Source organism: Halichoerus grypus, chromosome 1 (genome assembly GCF_964656455.1).
Source record: "Halichoerus grypus chromosome 1, mHalGry1.hap1.1, whole genome shotgun sequence".
Classification (NCBI taxonomy): domain Eukaryota; kingdom Metazoa; phylum Chordata; class Mammalia; order Carnivora; family Phocidae; genus Halichoerus; species Halichoerus grypus.
In genome coordinates this window covers 188,969,163-188,995,945 of record NC_135712.1, presented here as the reverse complement: position 1 = coordinate 188,995,945, position 26,783 = coordinate 188,969,163, and the positions used below count along the sequence as shown (strand labels likewise).

The 26,783-nt window shown below is 39.1% G+C and overlaps 1 protein-coding gene and 1 pseudogene across 9 annotated transcripts in view; both read right to left on the bottom strand.

Moving 5' to 3' along the window:
- The window catches only part of LOC118553122 (bis(5'-adenosyl)-triphosphatase), a 1,451,800-nt gene that overhangs the window by 721,692 nt on the left and 703,325 nt on the right, over positions 1–26,783 (bottom strand). The gene's annotated exons all lie outside the window — the stretch shown is intronic.
- Positions 487–846, bottom strand: LOC144380052 (cytochrome c oxidase assembly protein COX20, mitochondrial-like; annotated as a pseudogene).

Below are 26,783 nucleotides of genomic sequence, written 5' to 3'. Positions count from 1 at the left end.
CTCCCAGCTGCTTTAGCATCCCTAAACTTTGATGTTTGTCTCTTCTGCCTTATGAGATTGCCAAAAAATCTTCGGCCTTCTCTGCTCCCAGGCTACAATCTTTAGTCTGATTTCTCAGCTTTCATGCCAAACCAAAAATTGGAGAGATCCTTGAGGGAAAAGCAGGTTACGGAATGCTGGCTCACCACTTTATAGTGCCCTATGCTGTAGGAGTCTTGGTTTTCTTGGCAACTCTTTAATGTCTTCAAATTAGGTGCATTTCAGACTTTGTTTAATTTAGCTTCTCTACTGTTTTTGAAGAAGTGTTGGTTTTTCATAGACCACCCCAATTTAGCCAGAGGCAAAAGTCCCCAGGTAGGTTGTTGATTGGTTGGTTGGTTGACTGACTGATTATTTTGGAGATTACAAGGTTAAAAGGAGTGGAGATCGGTCTTGTTCACACTGACTGCAGTGAGTTGTATTTGGGTTTTCTATGCCTGAGACTTCTCAACTGCTGCTGTTGCCATAGATTTGTTTTCTTTCAGGATCAAAGTGGGTACTTTCATATAAAATCTTATTTTTAATTCCTTCTCTGGCAATTCTTTCCTGGATTCTTAGCTTTGCCTAAGTATACCTACAATGGAACCAGCATTCTCGAGCCACTAAGATAAACCCTCCTACTCCAACATCGTATGAACTTCTCATTCTACTCGTTAACGAAAAATGTCCAAGGCCAACCACAATAGATCCTCATGAACCATACAACATCGAATCCTGTGCACAGGGAAGGTTTTTGACATCTAAAATTCCTAGGAGCTTCAAGAGCTTCCCCTTGGTGGAGTCACCAGGCTTTGGTGTGGCAGCCATGGGCTCCAGTCCCAGGTTAATTTAATACAGTAATGTAACTACTTCCCTTGGAAATAATGTGTTTATTCTGAAATTTAGGAGTTAACTTCATATTTATTTTTTTAATTTTTATTTATTATGTTAATCACCATACATTACATCATTAGTTTTTGATGTAGTGTTAACTTCATATTTAAACACTTAATCCACATGAGCTATGCAGCAATCATTTTGGTAAAAATTGACTACAAATGTTTATATACATATTCAATTTCAAACAAGACATCAAACTAATACTTTTGGTTCAGTGATCTCTTTTAAGACAGATATGTCAAGCAATTTTTGTATTTTGTCAGCAGCCTTAAAAGAAATTTCAAATAACCACAAATCATTGTTACACTTTAGAGTACTTGAGACACTCCAGATAAACATTTGATGATAGATGGACACAGTAGATGGAGGAATGGTTTCATCTAATATGTAATAGAAGAAAGTGACAAGACACCCACCCTTATGCTTATCAGGGAACAAGATGAGAATGCTCTGGCAGAATATCACTCTTGTAGTTGCCAGTAATTGGCCCCACTTGAAGCAAAGAGGAGGGATTTAAATAGAGGTACTATCTGACTTAAGCCTTCCTGTATAATGCAGGGCCCTGAATACAGACAGACATAAGACACATGGTAAAACAGTCAAATTATTCCCATTACCATGTGCCATCTCCAAGTGTGGCTTCCTGGGAATTCATCTGCAGAAGTGCAACAACAAATTCTCTTTATCAAAAATGTTGAAAGCTCTTTGAGATTACTGCTCTGTTAGGACATCTAGCCTAACAGGCATGGAGCTCTTCACCATGTGGGTAGCTGGAGAATGTAGCAGCGGGCTCAGGATAGGACTGTCCACAGTGAATGCAGACTTCAGTTCCTCTAGGACCGTAACGGACCCCATGGCAGATCCCTGCTGACAGAGCACTTGTCTCTTCTGTAACACGCCTATATAAATAAGAGAAAATACCCAGGCATCCAAATGATGGGGATAATGAAAGACATCAGAACATAGCACGTGTCCTAAACTAACTCCTTAGTTTTCACAATTATCTAGTTTTTAAGACTGAGTGACAAATAGGTAAAAAAATAAATAAATAAAACCTTAGGCCTATAAAGCAAACAAGAAGTAAATAAAAATGACTAACGTGGAGTACTGCATCAGAAGGTATCAAATGGCCAAAAAAAAAAAAAAAGCATTATCTGTATATGGCAGGCACTGTGCCAAGGATATTACTTGAAATCTGTTCATCTTCACGACAACTCTTCAAGGTAAATACTCTCATAATCCTCATTTTGATAGATGAGAAAAATGAAGCACAGAGCGGCTTAGTAATTTACTCCAAGTAGTAAGCGGTAGAGAGTCAACCTGAAACTAGGTCTCAGAATGCCATATCACAAACCCTTAACCACATCCCTTTACAGGCCTCCTGGACTGCATTCATCATCTTAATGTCTCGCTGCTTATTCCTTATACTTTAATAATGTGACTATGGATTATGGACATGTGCCTTTCCTAGCTGTCCTCAAATTCTGAGCTAAATATAAAATTAATGACATCTTGGGAGCTGTGATTCTTCCCTAACACATTTTGCTAAGAACATGGCTTATGAAATCTTTATATCTAGTTGAAATGTGTTTACTAAATCTTGACAGGAAGTTCATTCTAGGGGGATATTACACATGGGCAATGTAAATTGCTCTAAGGGCTAAGAAGCCTTCATTCCAACTAGTTTTTTGCTGCCAAGTAATAAGTAATTTAATAGATTTGGAAAATGAAGCACCTGGTCTAACCCCTTTCACAAGTTACTAGGACTGCATAAAGATCAGTCACTCTACACAGATTCGGAAAACTCCCCATCTGACACATGGAGTTGCCTCCCTCAATGTTGTTGCAAACTGCACATTAGTGTTTAGACCAAGTATCTCTGAAGAGGCACAAACCTGTTCCGATGGCCTAGTAACTCCACGCTGCAAATACGCATCTTGATGAGCATTTCCGAGCGCTGGAGGAAGGAGAACTGGGACCCCAACCTGAAAGCCAACATCTTGTTCCTGGCTTTTCTGGCTCACAGCTGTGCCACCATGAGCAAGTCACACTATAAGCTTCGGTTTCCTACTCCATAAAAGATGCCAACCTGCCTCATGATGTTCTTGTAATGGTGGTACCTGTGAAAACACTTTGAAAAACTATTCAAACTGAAGATCAGATATGTGACGTATATACACATACTTACGGCACCAAGGGCTAAGTCGTGCATATCAACCAGATGCCAATGGCTAGATGATTAACCAGGTAGAAGACAGAAGTCCACTAAGCCACCCCCCAGAGGAAGTGAGCCTGTGAGGAGATGCCTGGTTGCTATGGTGATGGGAAAGGACAGAGCAGTCCAGGCAGAGGGACAGGGAGGGAAAGGAGGACACAGGCCGGCTATAGAAGTAGGTTCTAGAGAGCCTTCCTAATGAGCACTGAGTAAGTGTGGACTTCTGGAAATAGCAGCAGACAAGAATTCACTCATTAACAGAAAATAACCTGATATAGAAAGGCTGTGTGCCAGGCACCATAAACCAAAAATACCAACATGCAGGATCCTGCTTGATCTTAATAACAAGCCAGTGAAGGTATGCCCCCTATTTACTGATTAGGTATCATAGGCTTTGAGCAATTTATTGTCAGGTCCATATAGAGAGTAAGTGATAAACCAGGTTCAAACAGGGTCTGTAGAACTTGTTTGAACCTGGAGCCATGCTCCTTGACCACCATGCTATGCTGCCTCTCTAAACCATTGTCAGGATACAAACCAGCACATCTATCAAGCTGTATTTCTGTAGAACAACTTTGTGTTTAAATACATAGGGAAAAAGTCAGGTATGGTATACACTCAAATGTTCACAGCACTCTTTCTGTGCAGTGGGATCACAGGTGACTTTCTCAATACCCTTAAGTATTATCTGACTTTTGTAATCAAAAAGAGAAAGCAATTAAAGAATTAAAATACATCTTTATTTTTCCCTTCCTAAGGACAACTCTTATTGGGGCGCCTGGGTGGCTCAGCTGGTTAAGCAACTGCCTTCGGCTCAGGTCATGATCCTAGAGTCCCAGGATCGAGTCCCACATCGGGCTCCCTGCTCAGCAGGGAGTCTGCTTCTCCCTCTGACCCTCCTCCCTCTCATGCTCTCTGTCTCTCATTCTCTCTCTCGCAAATAAATTTAAAAAATCTTTAAAAAAAAAAAAAAAGGACAACTCTTATTTCCAAATGCTTTAGGTCATCTGTATAAAAAAAAAAAAAAGAAAGAAAAGAAAAAGAAATAAGGAAGTCAAAGGGACAGTTTGTTAAGGGTTAAATATTATAAATTTGATAAATTTGATTAATAGCTTAAGTATCTGTGGTATAGCAGGAAGCCACTGAAAACACTGGAGTGAACCTAGTCTAGTGAGGGAGGTTGGGCTTGAGGTTCATGATGGCAGGGTTGGGGCACCCGCATAAGGATGGGGGTCAGTGTGAGTGCTTTACAAAGTAGTCCCCACTCCAAGACTTTCAGAGAGAATTCGGGGAAGAATCACTAGTCTAGGATCCACTGTACTGGTGGGAATCAGCAATCCCACTTCTAGTATGTTGGCTAGGAGAAAGGCTAAGAATCACTGATACAAAAAGAGATAATCAGTAGAGGGCTATGCAATTAGGTAAGACAGTAATGGGATAAGGTCAAGGAAAAGCAGGAAGGATAGACATAGGGAAGATCCATACTTGGAGACTAGAAAAAAGATAAAGGGAAATGGCGGGGGGGGGGGGGGGGGGAGAATAAGCAGAGGTGAGGGTGGGAGGGTATTAATAAGGATATTCTAAAATAAATGTTTCTTATAATGGAAGAAGCCTTCAAAATGTAAAACTACTTGTTTCAAAAGAAAATTTTCATACAACAGGTAAATCCTTACCTATATTAATATAGAAAATGAAAAAGCCAGTTTCCATTTAGTATTTAATATGTGGAACATTGTAATCTCTTATATTTTGGGGAGGAGACCACATAGGCTATTGCAATGAGATTTATAAACAGATAAAACTTCTTTCAAATGAATTGTTTCTAATAGTTTAGAGTTACAATGGATACTTGTTACTTGTATAATGAAAACTTGTTTCTAGGAGTTCTTAAGCCAACTAAGAACGCCATCACAATATCGAAATGCTTTGAATTAAACAATAGCAAGAGAGCAATTAATGAAAAGCCTAATAATCTTTTATTACTGTCCAAAAAAATCATTTTCACTTAGTTTTATCTATCTGGCAATGTTGAACTTAACCTGAACCTTGTGCTCCCAGGAAATAGCCAAGGTCAAGAAATTCTTACCCTTTTGTGTTTTGGGAAACATCCCAAAGTACAAGGACCAATCTGCCCTTGGAGATTCTGAGACCCACATCTACCCTTCCTCATGACGCCCTTATTTCATAAAACCTCACAATTTTTACTTCATCTTTGACAACAGCTGCATAGGAACCATGCCATGTAAGTGTCATAACTGACATAAACTGTCCTCTATTGTTGGACATTTAGCATGTTTCCAATTTTTCACAACTACAAAGAAAGCTACACCAGCCATCTTTGTACAAACAACCAGCCAACCTCAACTCTTCTCCTCCTCCTTTGAGACTTCGCTCATGAGTGAGCATTCTCCCTCTTGTAAGAGCCTGAAAAAAATCATCTCCTTAATAGTCTGGTACAACTTGTCTTTGACATATTCAGCTGTTAAGAGGTTTCCAGAAAAAAATATAGCAGGAAATAAATGAGACCATATCACAAATGCTTGTTCCATGCTTTCTCAGAAAACATATAAATGCAAAAAATTTCACAAAGAATATTTAATGTCAATTGATAATGCTGATGCAAAAACTCCAAGAAAGGAAACGAGATTCTATGAACAATCTCACTTTGCCTGAAGATAAATTAGTACAACTGAAAATTATTTCAAATTTCTTATTTGCACGGGACATTTCACAAGGGCCAAAATGGTTGACCAATTCTACAATATGAGAAGAGAGAAAAATCACAGCTTTGGCAAAGGAACGAAGTCCTAACCATGAGGATGACTTAAAGACACAGGATTCCGGCCCAGATGGGATTCAGGAACCACCTTGCTCCAAATTCCAGCAGGTTCATGAATCACAAATCCCAGGAACAATTCAGTGGGGCAACTCCAATCCATGTTTCAAAACTTGTGATTTTCTACAAGTTTATTTTGCTTGGAGAAAAATCATTAAATGTATCACATTTTATTTCTACACTTCTGTAGGACTTCTTGTATAAATGCCCAAATCTGGGGGTGGGGGCGGTTGGTGGGGGTGGGGGCGGTTGGAGGGGGTGGGATATTCTAACCTCGTGTCATTTTAGCTTCTGCATTACTGACACGATGCTGCAACTCTAAGGTAGAAAAGTTTGCAGGGGAAGCTGCTCCACTTGGTAACAAAACTGCCCTAATTTGGACTACGAATTAGCAACCTATTTCCTGAGCACTGCAACAAATGAAGCAGACACTTTATCTCATTTAAATCTTGGAAAACTCTCCAAGGTTCCATTTAACAGATGCAAAGGTGAGACGAAAAAAGGCTTTATTGTGTGCCTAGGATCACAAAGTTGGTGGAAAATGGCAAATAGTGATTATTAAGGAAGGATTCAACATGTAGCACTGTCAGAGCCAACGACATTCAATTTTGTATGAGACCAACAGAATGTGGCCAAATAAAAGTATTTCATGTGACCAGCTTAATGAATTCAAAACAATGAATAGTAATTAACACATCAATCTTCTGAATGTCAATGGATAGCTCTAAACTGCTGGGGAAAAAAATTTTTTTAAATAGTGCTGGAGCTTGCTTGCAAAGTTTCTTGAGTTGATTAAATATTCCCTCCAAAATCTTGTTTACATTATTAATTCGCTCAGCAACCTCTGTCTTCAGAGAAGTGTAAATTTCCACCTGGTCCCTGAAGAGTTAGCACACATTTTTAATTAAAATCATCTTGAATAAATTGAGTTGTTATTCTTACAGGCTGTAATACTAATAGTATTAACTCCAAATAAGACAAAAGGTAAAAAAAAAAAAAAAAAAAAAAATAGGGTCCATTAAAAGTATGCACACATAGGGGCCTTGAACAGTGAAACATTTATCTAAACTTCATAAAAAGATCTCACTCCAAATTATGAAAAAGGGACAGTGAGTCATTTCTACAGTTTTCATGAATGATTCACAATAGTAAAGAACGTAAAGATGTGTCAAAAGTTTACAAGTTCAAAGTACAAACTGAATGCTTCCTTTAGGAAAAGCTAAAACAAAATTAAACACCATGAGAAAGTAAGCTTTTCTCTCTTATGATCTAAATGACAGTAACAGAGTTATGTGCACAATGATACAATTATATGCTGTCATGAACAGTTTAATTATTATATGCCCGAGCAGTTTTTTTCTTAAAAAATCAAGTGCCCTTCCTCATCTGAATGCTTCTAACCTAACTTTGCCATTCTTTCACTATATTCAATTTTCTATGGACACAGAGGAGTGGTCTGTCATTTAAAATGATGCTATTAAAATTCTCTCACTTTACTTTCAAGCTCTTAAAGGCTAGGTAGCATTTTGTCAGTCTCCACCATGCCAAGAGGCTGAACTCATTCATTCTTTCTACTGCTTGAATGCCTCCTTCATGCCAGGTACCAGGCTAGGATATGAGACATACACTGGAGGCCATGGGATCTTACTGGCAAGTAAGGAGACTGGAAACAAGCAGAGAACTGGACAACAGAGAGGCAGTTTGGGGTCAGTAGTGTCTATGCACTCAGACTGCACAGTCAGCCCTGGTTTAAATCCTAGATGTGCCTTTGGGTACATCACTCAAGGTCTCTAACTCAACCTCTTCCTCATCTGAAAAATGGAAGTGATGAAAATCCCTACCTCACACATTTGTGAGGATTAAATGAGAGGATACAATGCTTCTAATTTAATTCCATGGCACATAGTATATGCTCAACGCATATTACCTGCCATAAGGACGCTAATTATATTATTACTACTTTTTGCACTATAACAAGTGCCATGAAGACCTATGTAAAGGATGCTAATAAGAGCACCAGGAAGAGCAAATCTCCCTAGAGTAGTTCAGTATGAACAGACAGACTACAGAGGACAGCACACCAAGTAACGAGTCTTCGATATCTAGGAGAAAAAAATAAACAGAGTGTTGTTCAAGAAGAACTCTCAAGAGAAGATGTCGTGTTCATTTAGATGACTATTTCATCTTAAGAAAGCAGTCTTCAGCTACTGATCAAACCAGAACCCTAGCCATGCTGATGATTATCATCATCAGCAACCCTAAATTCATTTGCTGCATCACATCTTGGCATGCAAACGCTCATTTGTTACAATTATCCCTTCAGTTTGACATGGAGAGAAAGCAACCATAAAGCAATTTCTATTACCCTGGGAAGCTCCTCTAAATAATTAAAATTCTAAAGCACTCCTCAAGCTGAAAGTAGATCAGCCCCTCATTGAGGGCACATTCTATTAAATAAGTAGGCTCATGTTTGTTGTTCTTGCAACCCAAGTCCTTGAGCTCACAAATCCCACAGCACCAAAAGTCATTATTTTTTAATCTAATTTAATTTTTTAGGTCCCAAATCTATCTTCGGAAAAAAAAAAAAAAGCCACCATTTCTTACACACAACTTGGGCCCTTTCTAGGTACTCGTCATTAGGCTAAGCTTATAACATACATGATCTCATCTTCCATAGTTTTCCAGGGTGATGCTACTATTACTCAGAGTTTTAAAGGAAACTGAGGCACAGAGAGGTTCAAACCCTCACCCAAGTTTCATTAGCTCAAACATATTATAGCTATGATTTGAACCCAGCATTCAAGTCAATGTCCATATCCACTATATTATAGCATAAGCACCTTGAGAATATATTTTCTTTTTTAAAGCAATATTTACATTCCAAATGCAAATGAAGGTCAGGTAGGGGTGAGGTGTGGGGCCGGAGTAAATAGGTGGGAGCAGGAAAAGGAGGTAAATGACTCAGCAACTGCAGGCAGATGTTTAATTAGAATTCACGTGGGCTCCAACTCAGGTTGGATTTTCATGAAGATCAGACAGGATTCTCTTTTTCACCGAAGACTGAACTCCATTTTAAGTCAGGGTCTTAGACAACAAGGGCTACTCACTTCCTAGTAGACTTTGAGGACTGGTTTTCTTCCCCAGTATTGAGCTTCAGACCTACCATCTTCTCATGAGCCTTTACAAAGGGACAGTCTACTCTTCCCCATGAAACACGATGAAAGCAACTTATCTACATGCAAGTCTCCAGAACCAACAAGTGAACCAATTACCAATGAAAACAGTCTTGTTGTAAGCATTAATTAAAATGAGATAATATTTTGCTTAATTAGTGCAGTGCCAGGCATACAGTAGGCATTCAATATATGTTTGTGCCATTACTAATAACGTTTATGGATATTATGATTCCTAAAAAGAGTCCTTTAACTCACATGGGAGCAATATCCTACACCACATGCCCTTTTCTCAAGATTATGCAACCTAATAGAAATAACTAAAACAAATGATTAGCTTCTGCAAATGAGGAATCCTGCAAATGACTGCTCTGTTTGACTTGTAACAGCCACATGCTCAACTGGAAAATTTATTTTGATAAATGTTTGTCAATAGGGAAAAATGGGCTAGGATAAGGCTGGCATCAGAAAACGGAAATTTGTAAGGAGGAAAACAATTTTATTTTAAAGGATCAAAATCCATTATTAAACAAACCTGCTTACCAAATGCAGCTTAAATGAAATACCACTAACAACTGGGTAAACTATGTCCAGCAGTGGTTGGACTCATGCAATGAACTGATTAATTTAACTGGTCAATTAATCCAAAAGATGTCCAGTCCATATGCACGAAGACTGTACCAGGGAGCCAGACTAACAAAGAGTTGCCATATAAAGGGCCACCAGACTCAATTAATTCACATTTGATCAGATTCCCTGGATAATAATGGCTCACAGCTGGATTTGTACAACACAAAACACACAGAGTTGCATTTAAATATTAATAATTTTTTAACTATTTGAAAAGGTGTATCTTTTTTACTTATCACATAGCCCAAGGGAAACAGAAAGGTTGCATAATTCCCGGATACCTCAAATGAGGGAGGCTCCCAGTCTTCACTGAAGTTCAAGAGCATTAACTTCACACCTACGCTGTCACACTCACCCCTGCCCATCTCCCAAGACCAGACCTGACTTGCTACCTTCCCTTCCATGCTGACTTTAGACACAGCTATCAGTTTTGCTAAGTCGCACTGTGGGGGGACACTATGTCCCTTCTTATTAAAGACAACACGAATTATGGAACTAACCTACTTACTCTCTTGCCCCAAAGATTTCAGTGTTTAACTCAACTTCCCCATAATTCACTGCACACAGCAATTAAATTAATGGCAGCGGCGGCAGCATAGAATCCTTTAAGCCCCTATGGGCTTGTTCCTTTGATTAGACCAGATCAAGGAAGCTGCAGCTATTTGCAGGCAGATTAGAGGGGCTCCCTTTTTTATTGCCATCAGGGCTGAAGATTGAAAGGTCAGGTGTGTTGACATCTTACTCATCTCCATCTGTGACAGTTTACACTGAGATTATTCTTAAAGAAGGTTTTTAATACAGTAAGAGGACCATATGGATCAGGAGGCATGAAGGCGCCCTTATACATTTCAGGCAAAGGTACCAAGCGGGTTTATGCCTATCTGCTTCATCAACACACCCTGACTGCCACCTCCAGGTGCCAATAATGGATGCAGGAAATCAGCGTCCCGATGCTCTGTGAGATAGGATGGGGGCCTTCAGGGTCATACAACATTTAATTATGTTCTTCATGGTTTGGGGACTATGTTGCATTTTATTACATTTTAACCTTTGGTGGAAAGAAAGCACTTATTATCTGTTCATCAGTCATTCCCAAATCTAGCTCAATCAAAATCACTTGAACTTTTTTTTATATTAAAAAAACAAAGTTGACAACCAGCTTCCCAAATCTCACCCCAGAGCTGGTGAATAAGTATCTCTTGGGGATTTGGCCCAGGAATCTCTAGTTTCCAAGAGCCCCACTAGAGGTGGTTCTAGTAAAGACCCAGTTCAAGGACTCACTGGTACATGTCACAAAGCCAAAGTATAAGAAAGTTTACCTGAAAAGAATAAATAACAATGCTCAATGAAGTTGAACAATGAGTAGGTTAGGACAGTCAGGCTGCCTGGGATTAAAATCTCCTTCCCCCACAGCGAGCAGGGTATATAAATTACTGAATCTCTCTGGGTCTCATTTTTCCTCACTTTTAAAATGAGGTTAATACCACCTCCCACAGGTACCTCTATGGAAAGCACTTAGCATGGGCCACAACTATATTAAGCTACCCAAAACTATGAGTGATAATTATTTTTTAACCAGATCCCAGAAATTCTAGAAAACAAAGCTCATTGTATCATAGCAAACAAATTTTCCACAAAACAGAATAGTCTTTTTCCTCTCATTTAATTCTTTACACTTAATACTATACTTCCTATGGGATAGGCTGAAATGACTAAATTCTAATTTAAAGCTGCATTACTTAATAATTTACTTAATTCAAAGGCACCATCAATTCACTAATAGCTCTGTTGGAATTAAAGAAGGAAAACAAGTATGTGATGATTGCAAACTGCATCCCAATTTCAGAAATGTTAAGATGTACTGGTGGGGTGAGGTAGGACAGGAGAATCTAATGCTATCAAGAACCCAGGGAAGTCTGTATTAACAAGCCTACACATCCCCAATCACACATAAAGATCCCCCGAGGGGTCATCAGCAGAATGAGAGTCCTACAAAATATTCTAGAGTTAAATCATCTGGAAATCACTGCCTAGCATTGCCCTCCTCCTCACACCCTCTCTTCACATAGATTCATGATGCATACTCACATATTAAAATATCTGAAGGTTGAGAAGTGTTTCAACAGATACACCAGTTGAACTTGCTTTGAACTTTTCTGCTGACCCTTTGGGGAATAAACTTTCTCAGTACATATTTTGATAAATGTTAAAGTAAAGCCAAGTTTCTTGGCTATAGTAATTATGAATATCTTTGTCCAAATATGTTGTCTTGTCAGAGTAAAAGGCCTATGGGGAAAGAAGTCCGATGTCTTCAAACTAACCACAGGATCCATAGCTTCCTTCCAAGGATAATAAGACGCTTTCTTGTTATTTATTAGATGGTAAAAAATGCGCCATGAGGAAACAGAGAGAGCCATTACTTTTTCTGCGCAACCTTATAAGTTGAGAACATTACTGAGCATTTATATTGCATGATAATTTGACAAAAAGACATTTTTACAGTTTTTAATTATCCCAATGATAAGATTAAAAATCCAGGAACTGTTTATTCAGATCCATCTTGGTAAAATAACTACGTTCAATAAACACACAATACAGATAGCTTTAATTTTACATGTGGGCCAGGAGGATCCATTTCTCCCAAAACATGCATCATCCCATATGTGCTGTGATTTACAATCCCCAAAGCATAAAGTTTGAATTGGGAGTCTTCTGTTTAGGATTCATTGGAATTCTAATCCTATAGTCACACCAAAATAGATGCAGCCTAAAAGAAAATTCTCCACATTTTAAAGCCAGATGGCCCATATAAGCTAAATATTTTTTCATTCCTTGTTCAGAAGAAAATTCACGTTGAAAGTAGTGAATTAATTTAAGTAGACATGAATTTAAGGGATCCTTAGTCATCAATCCCAAACTTAGGACTCTATTTAAAGAAAATGCATTTTTTAATGAAGTTTAAAAAATAACAAAAAAGAATATATATAGCAACCCTGGCACAGAAAACTTCTTTTAAAAAAAAATCCCCTAATGTTCAGGGGGGAAAACATAAAAACAAAACTAAAACAATTCTCAATTCCATGGTATGACCAAATTTTTTTTTCTTCAAACTGAAAAATGAGATCTTTATTTGAAATATTTCTAGAATCACCAAAAAAGGTCTAATTATTTCAAATTGTCTGATAGTAAATATGTTATCGAAGAGTGAGCCTTCATCACAATTTTCTTTTTGATTAAAAAATAACAAAAATCCAATTCTACCATTTCTTTTCTTTTTTAAAAAAATATTTTAAAGAGAGAGAGAGAGAGAGAGCAAGCAGGGCCCTGACACAGGGCTCGCTATCCTAGGACCCTGAGATCATGACCTGAGCTGAAATCAAGAATCAGAAGCCTAACCACCTGAGCCATCCAGATGCCCCCACTTCACCATTTCTAGTCTTAGACTGATAGAAACCCAGGACTTGGATTGTATTTTGCAACATTCTCACACATTCTACACTTACATTTTCTCTTCTATTGATAGAAATATATATAAATATATGTAGAAAGACTCTCCCGCAGCCCTGGGAGACATTACCATACTGCATGAGTCCGTTAAATGAAATCAAGAAACTAATAAAAAGGATAGCAACGTTCTTCTCATCATATTTAACATCTCTGTTCTTTAAAATGAAGGAGGCAGCCACACAGTAGCCTTAAAAATGCCATATAGTGGTATCTTCTCTCCAGCACTCTAAGAACTGTTCAGTTATACAAGACAGGGCCTCTTCAAATTACAGTTGACTCCTGAACAACATGAGGATTAGAGGCACTGATCCCCCAGGGCAGTCAAAATTCCACATGAAACTTCTGACTCCCCAAAACTTCACTACTAATAGCCTACTATCAACCAGAAGTCTTCCCCTAAACATAAACATTCAATTAACACAAATTCTGTATATGTATTATCTACTGTATTCTTACAATAAAGCTAGAGAAAAGGCAGTGTTAAGAAAATCATGAAAGAAAATATATTTACAGTCCTGTACTGAATTGAGTGAAAAAAATTCCATGTATAGGGGCTCGTGGCTCGCTCAGTCAGTACAGCATGAGACTCTTGACCTCAGGGTTGCGAGTTCGAACCCCACATTGAATGTAGAGATTACTTAAAAATAAAATCTTAAAAAAAAAACCCATGTATAAGTGGACACGCACAGTTCAACGTTGTTCAAAGGTCAACTGTATTCCCTACTTGGGATAAAATGTTGGAAGCTTTTTCCTTCTGCACATTACCTGTATGTTGGTCCATTAGGCATTCAAAGTCAGTTTCTCAACAAATAGTCTTAGAAAACAGACCATTATTTTGTTTAAAGCAAAGGTCTTCAAAGGCAGTCACAGGTAGGCTGAGGATGGGAGGCCCCAAACAAGCCCAAGCTAGAGCACCTCTAATGGAATCAGTTTGATAAACTCAGTTTCCATGTAAGATTATAACTTAAAAAAAAAAAAAAAAAAAAGGAATGTGCAGTTTAAAAATAAAAATCTGAAAACCACTAGTTTAGTGGAAGTGGGACGCATGCAAGATAGGACTCACCCCTGCATCAGGGTCAGGATCCTGGGTAGGATGACCCATTTGCTGAGACAGTCCTTGTACCCAAAGGCCCAGAGCAAAGGGCCACATTATAGAAAGTGCCCTGGCTGCCAGGGAAAAAACTAGCAACATCTGTGTGCCAAGAGTACATCTCTAAATCCTATTACTGACTCGAGTACTGATTCAAACAGAGGTTGAAGCATTCACAGTCTGCCTAATGCAAGGTCGGCCCACAGTAAACACACACACTGAAGGGGTACCTATGATGGGCCAGGCATCATGCCAGGAGCAGGAGGACCTTGCTGAACACAAATAGCACAGCCCCTGCCACCCAGAGGTCAAGTCTAATGGAAGAATGGTCATTAATCAAATGTTAAAAAGAACTGCCACATAATGAGCCCCTGCTGGGCATCAGGTGCCATTCTAACATCAGCTCCTCTCATCGTCACCACACCTCTAAGAATGAGATGCTGTTACATCTCCATGTCACGGAAGAAGCACTGAGACACAGAGAGGTCCCAGGGCTGCTAAGAGGCCAAGTTTGGCTTGAGGCGCAGCCAAATGGCTTGAGATTCCAGGCTCTCAATCATCAGACCCTCTCTCCTGCTAAAAGTCTGTAATCTCCTAGGGATTAGCCCTAAGCAGGGAGAACAGACCACCATTGCAGAAATGACATTTGAGCTAAGAGCTTCAGGAATGGCAGAGAAGAGGGAAGAGGTCAAAGCACCTGCAAAGGACTGGTGGGCGGGTGGGGGGGGGAGGGAAGGGCCCGGTGAGCACAACATCCAGCCCATCAGACAGCACAGAGAGGTGGCGAGCACTGGGGACAATGGGTGGCAGGAGGTAAGAGGCGAGGGGTATGTCGGGACTATGCTGAGTAGGGCCCTATAGACCACTGTAAAGCACTTTTGTCTTCATCCCTAGACTAATAGGAAATCACTGCAGGGAGGTCCCTCAGAGGTACAGGTGTTTCAAAAGTCCTCCCTGGATGCATCCAAACACGAACCATGAGAACCTTCTGACCCTGTCAGGGCTGACACGGCACAATCTTCCCCAGAGACCGACCAAGACAAAATCAACTCTGCTCTGGATCATTCTGTATGTTCCTGAGACATGCCGGCAGCCTGCCATGGACCAACCACCTGAACACTCTGCCTGGGGCAGGGAGAGGGAGGTAGCAGCTCCAGCTAATCTCTTCCGGAGCTTCATCAGTGGGACAACACATCACCTCCTCAGACTTCAGCATGGAAGGAGAACTTTGAGAACACAAACATTTAAAAATGACACTATTCTCCTCAAAATCTTTTCTTCATTTTGTAAGTGGTAGAAGGAGACAGATAACCATATCACATTACTGAATACCATGGGACATTTGTTCACACTTGAAAGTATTTAGGTGTTATTTCATGTAAATGTTGAGAAGAAGAAAAAAAATCTTGTTTTTCTTATCTCTTGGGAATCAGGTTTAGTTCCAAAAAAAAAAAAAAAAATCTGCAAATTGACAGAAAACGATGTATCTGTACTTAATTCAGTGTATATGGATTTAATCACATAAGACTAACCACTGAACCCTGACCACGGGCAGAACTTTGTGGAACTCTGTCTTTCAATCAGAAGTACTGGCCCTAAAAACTGCAATTCACTGATAGTGATTCAATACACATCACTCTGCTCTCCCCACCATCCTTTCCTCTATTCCTCCCTTACCGAAGAGAGGTAGGAAACTTCTACTAAATCCAGTATTTCTCAGGGGAGGAAAAAGCATAAAATCTTGACTCCTAATAATCATGATCTTGCAAAGCCATCCACACCGAGAGGTTACAGCATGTCTAGAGGGATGGCGTGGTTATGGACATGGCTTTAACCCAAAGAACCTAGACTCTGTCGAACTCTGGCTTTGAGCCGTTGACCCGTCTGGGCTTCAGCATCCACAACCATAAAACACTTAAGGTAACAATATCTATCTTACACTTGGGGTGAGATTAAATATTTAGCACAGTACCTAGCACAATAAAGGGGTGTGAGAGGGTTTTTTTTTTTTTAATTCTCTTATTATTTTCCACAAATCAGTGTAACTTTACTTAAGAAAATAACATCCACGTTGGGTTGGACTCCTGTCCCTTCTATCAAGACTGTTGCAAAAAGGGATGTCAGACATTTCTTTTGTGGGAGATCATATCATTAGCCCTTTATCTACAGAGTGTAGGTGTGTCACCAGACGTATTAACTTCCCCTTAAATCCTTTGAAAGTGTAGAAGGAAATGGACGTCAAACTACCTACTTAATACCCAACACCATGGCAGAACAGAGCCCACTAAAAGATCCTCTTGTCTCTTGCTCAAAAAGGCACGACCCAAGGAGAAGAAATTACCAGTTCCCCGCCTTTTTTTAAGTAGGCTCCATGCTCAACATGGGGCTTGAACTCACAACCTTGACCCTGAGATCAAGAGTCATATGTTCTACCAATTGAGCCAGCCAGGCCCTCCTCCCCCACATTCTTGACATGACTTTAAAGGCTCAGGTTAAGTCCATGTCATCAAATCCTCCCCTGTCATAAGAAAGTGTGGGCAGGGGGAGGGAGGCAGAGGGAGAGAGAGAATCCCAAGCAGATTCCACACTCAGCACAGAGCCCAATGCAGGGCTCAGTCTCATGACCCTGAGATCCTGACCTGAGCCGAAAACCAAGAGGTGGACATTTAACCCACTGAACCACCCAGGTGCCCCAAGAAGAGCCATGTTTTGTTTTGTTTTTTTTAAAGATTTTATTTATTTATTTTGACAGAGAGAGACACAGCAAGAGAGGTAACACAAGCAGGGGGAGTGAGAGAGGGAGAAGCAGGCTCCCCGCGGAGCAGGGAGCCCGACGTGGGGCTCGATCCCAGGACCCTGGGATCATGACCTGAGCCAAAGGCAGATGCTTAACGACTGAGCCACCCAGGTGCCCCAAGAGCCACATTTTAAATAAAGGGGATAATTTGGGATTAATCCTATTTTTATTAACTTACTAAACTAATTTCATACCAAGATGGTATTGTAAGACTTCACCTTTTAAACAGTTCATTCTTAGGCCCATTTATTTCTTCAAACCAAATTCCCACTCTTTCCATGCTGTAAAGTTTTATAAAATGCTCTGCTTTAAAAGCAGTCTAGTCTTTGCTGCCTTTCAACTGTACTTTCTTTGTTTTTCACAGAAAACCATGATAATCCCTGAAGAAACTTCTGACAGGATAGGAAAATGCCTGATGAGTCCAAAAGCCCCCAATCCCCAAGACATAGAAGCAAGAGAAGTTGGGGGGAAAATTTAAATACCAGTAATTATCATATCTCAAATTGCAAGAAAAACAAATGTCTCAAATACCATTATTCATTTAAGTTTTTTGACAACCCGACATTTATCTCCTTTGGTCTTATATTATAGAAATGTCTCTTATTATATTCATTTTACAGAGACTGAGTACTTTTAATACTAATGAGATGTATGTTCCAGAGTTGATCCTTTTCGTTAAAAAAAAAAAAAAAACTGAAAAAGCTGAAGCTAGTATGTTGATTGTACACCAAAGTGTGTTATAGTAAATGATGCAAAGGAAATTTAACAAACAGGTAAATGCACTTGAAAGTGGTACTTCTTTGCTCTCAAAGTGCTGGTCACAAAATATGCACCAATGCCAAAATATCCATCCTCACACAGATAGCCAGTTTCTTCGGTAAAGTTCAGTTGAAATCAAACAGTAATTAAAGCACTTAATTTATATGAGCACTGTTCCAAGATTAACTAAAGGGCTGAGGGGAGCTGGAGGTGGGGAAATCAATTAGGAGCCCATTAAAATATGATAGGAAGAGAGAGAGAGAGAGATAGCGACAACTCTGAGCTTGGGATACAGAGTGGAAATAGTAAAGAGGGATGTGAGAGAATGAACAGGACCCGGAGAGACAATATGGAGAAGAATATTTCAAGGCTTAAAAAAAAAAAATGCGGTGGTGGGAAGACCATTAACACATTAACCGACAGAACAAGTGGAAGAAGTCGTGGTTTGGTGGGAATGAATTCTCCTTTAGAAACACAGAGTTGAAGGCACTTGCACATGAAACCCAACCTCACAGGGAATTATGAGTAACAACACCGGAACTGTATCAGGGGCAGACACGTCATTTTGGGAGAAGGTTATGGAACCTTACACTCAGAACAGTAAAAAGTCATCTCCATCAATTCCGATGCATTTTTCTCCCTAACGCCGGCAGGGACACAATCCGGACAGGTACCATGTCTGCTTACCACACTCAAGAGAAAGGAAGGAGACGAGGCTGACAGAGGGCTGTGAATGTCAACCCTGACCATAGCAACACCAAAGGCGAGACTTTCTTCTGCTATAGGAGGCCGAAATAATTTTCATCATTAAGCTTACTTTTTACATCCAGGGGAAAATGAACATGTATTCACATTATAGTAATTTGAAAAATTCAGAATTAATGAAAAAGTAAGCCTCAGAATCTTAAGTCAACTGAATATAGCAAACGAGGATGGATGAAGCCCCAAAGAGCTTCGGTCATGCTCATATGTAATTTAAAAAAAAACAAAACAAATAAAAACACATTGGTCATGTTTATAGACCAATTTTATAGGGTTAAATTAATGAATAGTTTTGGAAAGTTCTGGAAATTCCACAATGTTCATTTTTATATTACAATTTCTGCATTGATTAATGATTAGATAAGAAAAGCATTAACCACATCATCAAAACAGGACAAGTGAGGCACAAGAGGCTCAATTTTACAGGTGCAACACCCAACAAAATACAACTCCCAATTTTTAAATAGCATTATTTAAATAGCAAATATAGCGACTGTTACAATGAGCCAAGTTATCTGCCTTTTCCCACCTCTAGAACTTGGCTCATGCCAGAAAAAGATACTATACTCCTTTGATATAAACCAGTCACTTGTGGAAAAAAGGAAAATAAGAGTAGCAACTGAGTGTGTGTGCGCGCCAGGTACTGGGCCAGGGATTCTGTGTTCATTACTCTTTCAAACTTCACAGCATCTCTATCAATTAGGTATCTTGTGATGCCCACTGAACAGACGAAGGAATTAAAGGTCAGGGAAGATTAAGTAACTCAGTTACTTAAATATATTCCCCCTTGGCTAATATGACATATGCCAGAGGATCTGAAAAGCCTTATTTTCCTAATCGATCATTTATTTATGTGCAAAACAGCAAATAAACATTAAACTCAACATGAAGAGAGCAGATTTAATACTGTGGTTATTACTTTGAAACCAAAGCCATACAGCCTCACCAGAAAAACCACACCAGCAAAGCACCCAAGGGCTGAGCTGGAGAAGTGTGTGATCAGAACCGCAGTCAGCAGTGGAGGAAGTGGATGGGCTGTATCCCGGATCCCGGGTGGTCTGTAAATAGTGACAAGGTGAAGGGTACCAGTTTTGTGGTCATTTACATACAGACTTAGATACCAACTTCATGGGATTGTCCCAAACAGCTCATCTGCCCAAACCTCATGTTCTTCTAGTGTAAACAAAATGGGAGTATTAATGCCATCAACCTCCCTGCTCTGTGGTCAGTATTATGTAGGAACATACACACTAAGCACTTAGCATAAGAACTAGCATGCAGGGGCGCCTGGTTGGCTCCGTCGGTCGTGATCTGGGGGTCCTGGAATCGGGCCCCGTATCAGGCTCCTTGCTTCTCCCTCTCCCTCTGCCCCTCCCCTCGCTCATGCTCTCACTCTCAAATAAATCTTAAAAAAAAAAAAAAAAATCTAGCATCAATTCACTCAATAGTACAGCTGTCCTCATCATTATTGTTTGTGGTAGTAACCACGACATCAAGGTGGTCACAGTGGCAGGTAGAGAAAACAACAACAACAACAACAACAAACAGAACTATGAAGTCAGTCACAGCAATCTTCATACTCTAAGCCTCTCATTTAGGTTGTATGGAACCATTTGAAAAGTTATTTAACTTACCTTGAACTTTATTGTTCTTGGGGATAAAATATAAATTAAAATACTCCCCTTGTAGGAGACAGAGAAATAGAGTCAGAAGTACCATATGAAGACCCTAAAACATAGGAAGTTCTGATGCTGTTAGCATAAAGATGCTTTAAACACTAAGACCAGTCAAGAGTTATGGGCCACAGAGGAAATAAATGCAAATGTTAAATATAAACAAACACAGGCTTAGATAAAGACGGACCTTATTTGAAAAGATAATGGCAGTAAGGAGAGGGGGACGATGGTGATAGGAAGAGGGAGACTAGTGCAGTAGGGAGAGAGCTCTTGTCTCCAAGGTCAGGCAGAAAGGAATTTCTTTTCTAGGGAGAGGCAAACAAATCTAGAAAGACCCAGGCTTAGGGAAATGGGATGAACATACAGCATGACTGAACAACCAGGTAAAGGGTTTCCCTGAGGTCAGCCATTTCTCAGGAGCTGTTCTGCATTCCAAAGATCAAGGACAGGGCAAAGTTCATAGGCCTGGGAGAAGGTGAGAAGCTTGGCTACAATGTGGTCATTGAATTTAAGTCAACAAGTATTTGGACAGAGGGTAGGAACATTTCAGGCCAAAGAGGAGAATATGGGAGGGGTCTATGTCTGGCTTCACCACAAGTACTGGAGAGGGGCACCCATTAGTCGTAGCCTTCTGGGCAAGAGTGGTTCTTTGCAAGCCTTTTCCCTGAACACAAGGGTAGCAGATTCCTTTATCTATTGCTGTTTTCCAGGGTCACAGAGTTCAGGTAAAGATTAGCATTACCGGGGCGCCTGGGTGGCTCAGTTGGTTAAGCGACTGCCTTCGGCTCAGGACATGATCCTGGAGTCCCGGGATCGAGTCCCACATCAGGCTCCCTGCTCAGCAGGGAGTCTGCTTCTCCCTCTGACCCTCCTCCCTCTCATGCTCTCTGTCTCTCATTGTCTCTCTCGCAAATAAATAAAATCTTAAAAAAAAAAAAAAAAAAAAAAATTTTATAAAAAAAAAAAAAAAAAGATTAGCATTACCAAAAACAAAACTATGCCTATAGAGTTCAGTACTTTTAAGGAAAGAATCTATTGTGATATCAAATTCAAACAATCACTTTCCTTTTTCCTATAAAAGTAAGAAATATGAAGAAAGTTAAAAGAAAGTCTGTCATTAACCCATAAAAAGGGGAAAGACAATTTTAACAGCTTGAGGATTTTACATTTTTTTTTCATTTCTTTGAATGCAACTTCATTGTTTAGAATGTTTCACACAATCTTGAACATAACAAAAATCAGAAAAATGGCTGGTGCCCAAAATGAATACTACAAAGAGAATTGGCAAATATTTCATTCCTGTCATTATCTACTCCTTTGCTTTGAAGAGATGCAGAAAGGGAATTTGAATGTTTACGTTCATCTTTGAGTTTCTAAAAGAGTTAGTTAGGTCTTCTATTATATCTTCTTTGATATCATTAGCTTATGCCTACTGAATGTGTACTATCTTGTGAGGTATTACACTAACCACGTTATGTAGTAGTTACTATAGGTCTCTCTGCAGAGCCCAGTAAGGGCAGTACTGTTGTTAAAATATTTCATAAAAATTTTGCGATCTACAACTACTGCAAAGAATACTACATTATTATTCTGACATATAGATTTCATGCCAAAGATTAACTGATGTTTTATATCTATAATAATCAGTATAGACAAACAAATATAAACACAGAGAATATAAACATGCCTGTTTCAGGAATCAAGTCGAGGACATACTAATCATTTTTATCTTGGTGGGTAGGAGGCTCGAAGTTGGATTTAATGATCAGTCTACAACGTAAAAGGACTTAATCCGGACTTCCCTAACAAAAGTACAGTACAAGATTCTTCTACTCTGTTCATGGTATGAATGAAAGGTGAACTATCTTGGTTGGGTTTGATTTCTGTAGACTCACTTCAGAAAGTTGGAAGTACACACAGCACACAGAAGGACAAAGGTTCTTGGTCAGGTAACAGGTAAGAATTTGGACCTCATGGTAGAAATGGAAACAGCAACAACGTAATAACAAATAACAGTAATAACAACAATTAGAGCAACAATAAAATTTATGGCCATGAGGTACTGATTGCTCTGACCTGCCAGGCACTGGGTGGTCACTTATTTTACTACCAAATTTAATCCTTCCAACAAGCATTAATTTTGTGATTCCCATTTAGACATGAAGAAATAAGATGGAGAGTGAAGGTTACACAGCTCCCGAGCATGGGAACCAGGAATTGACCCCAGGTAATGTGAACGCACAGCCGGCGCCGTTCACAATAATTGGGTTTAATGACCTGGGTCCTGTCCTGGTCGATAATCAGAGAATAATCTTAGTCAACAAATTCAAGAGTAAGGGAGTCAAGCAGATTAGAATGAACTTCATTTATTGAAAACATATTAGGCTTTTATATGATGCTCTCATCTCCAATCCATGATGCCTAACCATGATTATCATAGTCCTTAATGCCTCTTTCAACAAAGAAACCATACTTTCTAAAAACAGTAGAATGAGATCTGACAAAAGCATTAGAAAAATGATGATGCTCATAGTTACAGAAGCAGCAACAGCAACAAGAATGCCATTAAAACCACCACCATCTATGTTCCAGGCCCTATACTATCACATGTAAGGCATATAAAAGGCATTACATAAAGCCTTTCCTCCCTACCTTGTTGCATGTTCCTTCACTTACCCTGCAAAATGTTTTATGTATAACAGTCACTCCATTTTTTTGCATTAGCAAATAAATGAATAAAAGAAATAGAGTATATTGAAGGTATAGAGAAATTATTCATAAGACACGCTCGAAATTCCCCATGACACAGAGAACATAATCACACCACATATCAAATCCAAGCCACATGCCATGGAGTGTGCTATTGAAATAAAATGTAACTATTGTTTTGGGAATAACACACAGAATCCAGTAAAAGACACTGTATTAATTATATTGTTTTCCATAGAACTTTTCTAAGGTTGCCCAGGACAACAAGACTGTAGAGCATTCATGATGAAACTGTCAAAGAGGACTAGACTTGAGGGACCTTTGGGAGAAGAGAGATTTGAAAATAATGTACTGCCTGCCCATGATTCAGATGTGCCTGTCTCTGCAAGTATGACCACATTATTGATTCTCCAAGGAAGAAAGGAAATATGACTTTGTCCCTTAACTGACATCAAAGTTATAGTGCTATGCAACAGTGCCCAAAGCATTTGCAAATATTTTTATTCAGATACAAAACCTGAGTGTCCTAGAAGACATAAAGCTAATTGATCCAAAATGCAGTGGTCAGGAGGCACTGAAAATCTGTGGTGGGAGGTTGGGGCGGGGGGGATAGTAAATATTTGAAAGAGACAAGTCACTAGAATCAAAGGCTTTGAAATTCTCTGAAAAAAAATGAGAGAGTCAAAGATAATTTACCTTTTTGTACACAGACCCCAAACTGTGATCAGTAATGGCCATGAGATCACAGAAAAAATAAATAAGAAGTCTATCTCTAAGGTGAAGACATAACTATTCCAAAGAACAATTTCCCTATCATAAGTCATTTGTCTAAGACTTTTTGACCAGCATGAAGTAGCACAGTAGAGAATATATTTCTGTGCACCCATCAGGGAATATTATCTTTATAATGGCTATCTTTACAAACTAATACATGCTGTCAACTCTAATGGGAACTGAGAAAGGTACAATTTCCCAAATATGATAGAAGGTACAATAAATATTTACAGAATACTTCAAATGAGAGTGTATATAATCAAAAATAAAAAGTAGATTATTCAAACCTGGAATCTCCAATAAGAAATTTTATTTGGTTTTGTTCGGTAATTAGAGGAAGAAAGATCAAGTCATATGTCAGATGCAGTTTAGTTTTTTTTAAAGCATAATCTAATCATAAAACAGAGGGTCACAAAGAGAGCTGAACAGATCATAAAAAGCATATATTTCTATGCACTACAAACAATCACAATACCTTGAACAATTCCCCCAAAGCTGCCTAACATCAAACATCAGTTACTTTAGAAATCCATCAGCAAATTTAGGATGCCTCCAAAGGGGCCTGACAGGTTAGGAAAAGAAAGCATTGTATACCATCAGCTCTTTCAGTGCTGTCTAAAGATCTATAGGTCAGAGAGGGGCAGGCTCTGATGTTTCCTCCATTAATTATTTAAGGTAATATTCTGGATGCAAGCAAATCCTAACAACTTCAAATATAAACCCTTTTATGCTTCAAAGATACGGTTTCAATAAACAAATCAAAACGCTTCTCCAAAAAAAAAAAAAAAAAATCTGATGATGCATATTTTATCTTTCAATGGACCTCCTTTTACCAACAAATTTGGATTTTATCATTTATTTTGGGTCAACTTACAACAACAAATGAGAGCCTTTCTCTCATTTTTTGCACACACTCTACCCTTATCACCCATCAGCCAACCTATGACTTAGTTAAAGCTGATAGAAAGCTTTTGATAAATAAGTTTACCATAACTAGTAATAATGACTGAGTTTAAAGGTTCTTTAACCTAGTTTTATTTTATTTTTATTATGGTGAATTTCAAGCATATACAGAAGTAGGCCAGTAACAGCAATCTTGACATACCTACAACCTTGCCAAAATGACCAATTCATGGTCAATCTTGTGCCATAGCCAATCTTACCCTAATTCACTCCCCAATCTCATTTGGAAGCAAATCACAGTCATCACATAATTTCAACTTACATATTTCTATATGTATCACTTTAAAAAAACAAGGACTTAAACATTTTTAAAAAGAACCTAAAAAATTAATAAATTAACAATATTAATGTTTTAAGTCTTTTAAAATACTTTAAACTAACAATGACAAAAACAATGTTAACTAGTATTTAAATTTCCAATTTTCTAATAAATATCTTAAGTACAAACTTAGTTCTTAAAAAAATCATTAGTATCACTAATTATTGTTTAAGCTACTTTTCAAAACGTTAATTGAAATGTGAGTTAATTGAAATCACTGTTCTATTGCTCTTTCAGAGGGATCACAAAATTCAAGTATGGATCATGCAGGTTCCAGAAACATTAGGAGGGACTGACAGACAGTCAAATGATTTCTAACCAAGTAACTGTACCGCCGGCAAATTGAGTCACCATAAACACCATGTAAATGATAATGAGTTAATATTTGCTAAGGACTTTGTGTTCCAGATCCTTGGGCCAATCTCTTTCAATTCAACTTCACTGAATCCTCACAACCACCCCCTGGAAAGGTTTGATGGCTTGAGCAAGGGGCACCCAGCAAGGAAGGGACGGAGTAAGGGACTTAAGGAGGCAAGTCAAACCACCCGATCTCCTGTCATTGACACTGTACCCAAGACTTGGGGGACACCAATGTGGGAACTCCATGAAGGGAAGCAAAAGCAGGAAGAACATTCTGAGTAGGTTGCAGAAGCTACTTAAAGCAGAATGAGAAACTGATGCTCATGGCTGCTGTTTTATAATTACCTTTCTTTTTTTTAAGTTTAATTACTGCTCAGAGTTGGAAACATAAAAGGTGGAAGTACTGTGTAAGCAGGGGATCCACGCACAAAAACAACAGTGAAGAAGTCTAGGTTCTGCTCACCTCCTCTGTCATGTTCCTTCAAGAGGGTTCTGAAGACAATGCAGATCTGCCGTGTAGCCATTAATAGGCACAGTTACATACTTCTATAGGCTACACGTAATCTATTTTGAATTCACCTCTCAATTATTTCATGCCTGGGGTTTTCTGTGATGCCTGCCTATCTCAAACTTGCTAATGGAGAGAAGCAAGCCTATCGTAAAGTCAAAACACTTCATCATCACATTTTTTTTTTTTAAAGATTTTATTTATTTATTTGACAGAGAGAGACACAGCGAGAGAGGGAACACAAGCAGGGGGAGTGGGAGAGGGAGAAGCAGGCTTCCCACCAGGAGCCTGCAGGGAGCAGGGAGCCCGAGGCGGGGCTCAATCCCAGGACCCTGGGATCATGACCTGAGCCGAAGGCAGACGCTTAACGACTGAGCCACCCAGGTGCCCCCTTCATCATCACATTTTATAGTACAAAAGAGTCAGTCCCGAGTTTAACTCATTCTCTGACAATTCAGAGATGATAAAGTCTTAATGCCAAGCCATTTATACGGCAATCTTGACTCCTATTTCCATCTCCCCTTTTCCATCATCCCAAAGATATAACCAGGTAACCAAGTGCAAGTTCATTACCCAGAAAATCCATTTCTGCAACCAAAGCAAAGGGAATGTGGACGGACATTCTAAGCGACTGTTAAAAATACCAAGTGATTACAGGTTCTTTATTCAGATATTTACAAGACCCACTGTGAAGCCAACATTCTGTAATCCAAATGCAAATGTTCTGTGAAGGAAGGAAAGCCTAGAAAGAAAACCCAGACAAGACCCCCGGAGCTGCTCAAAACAT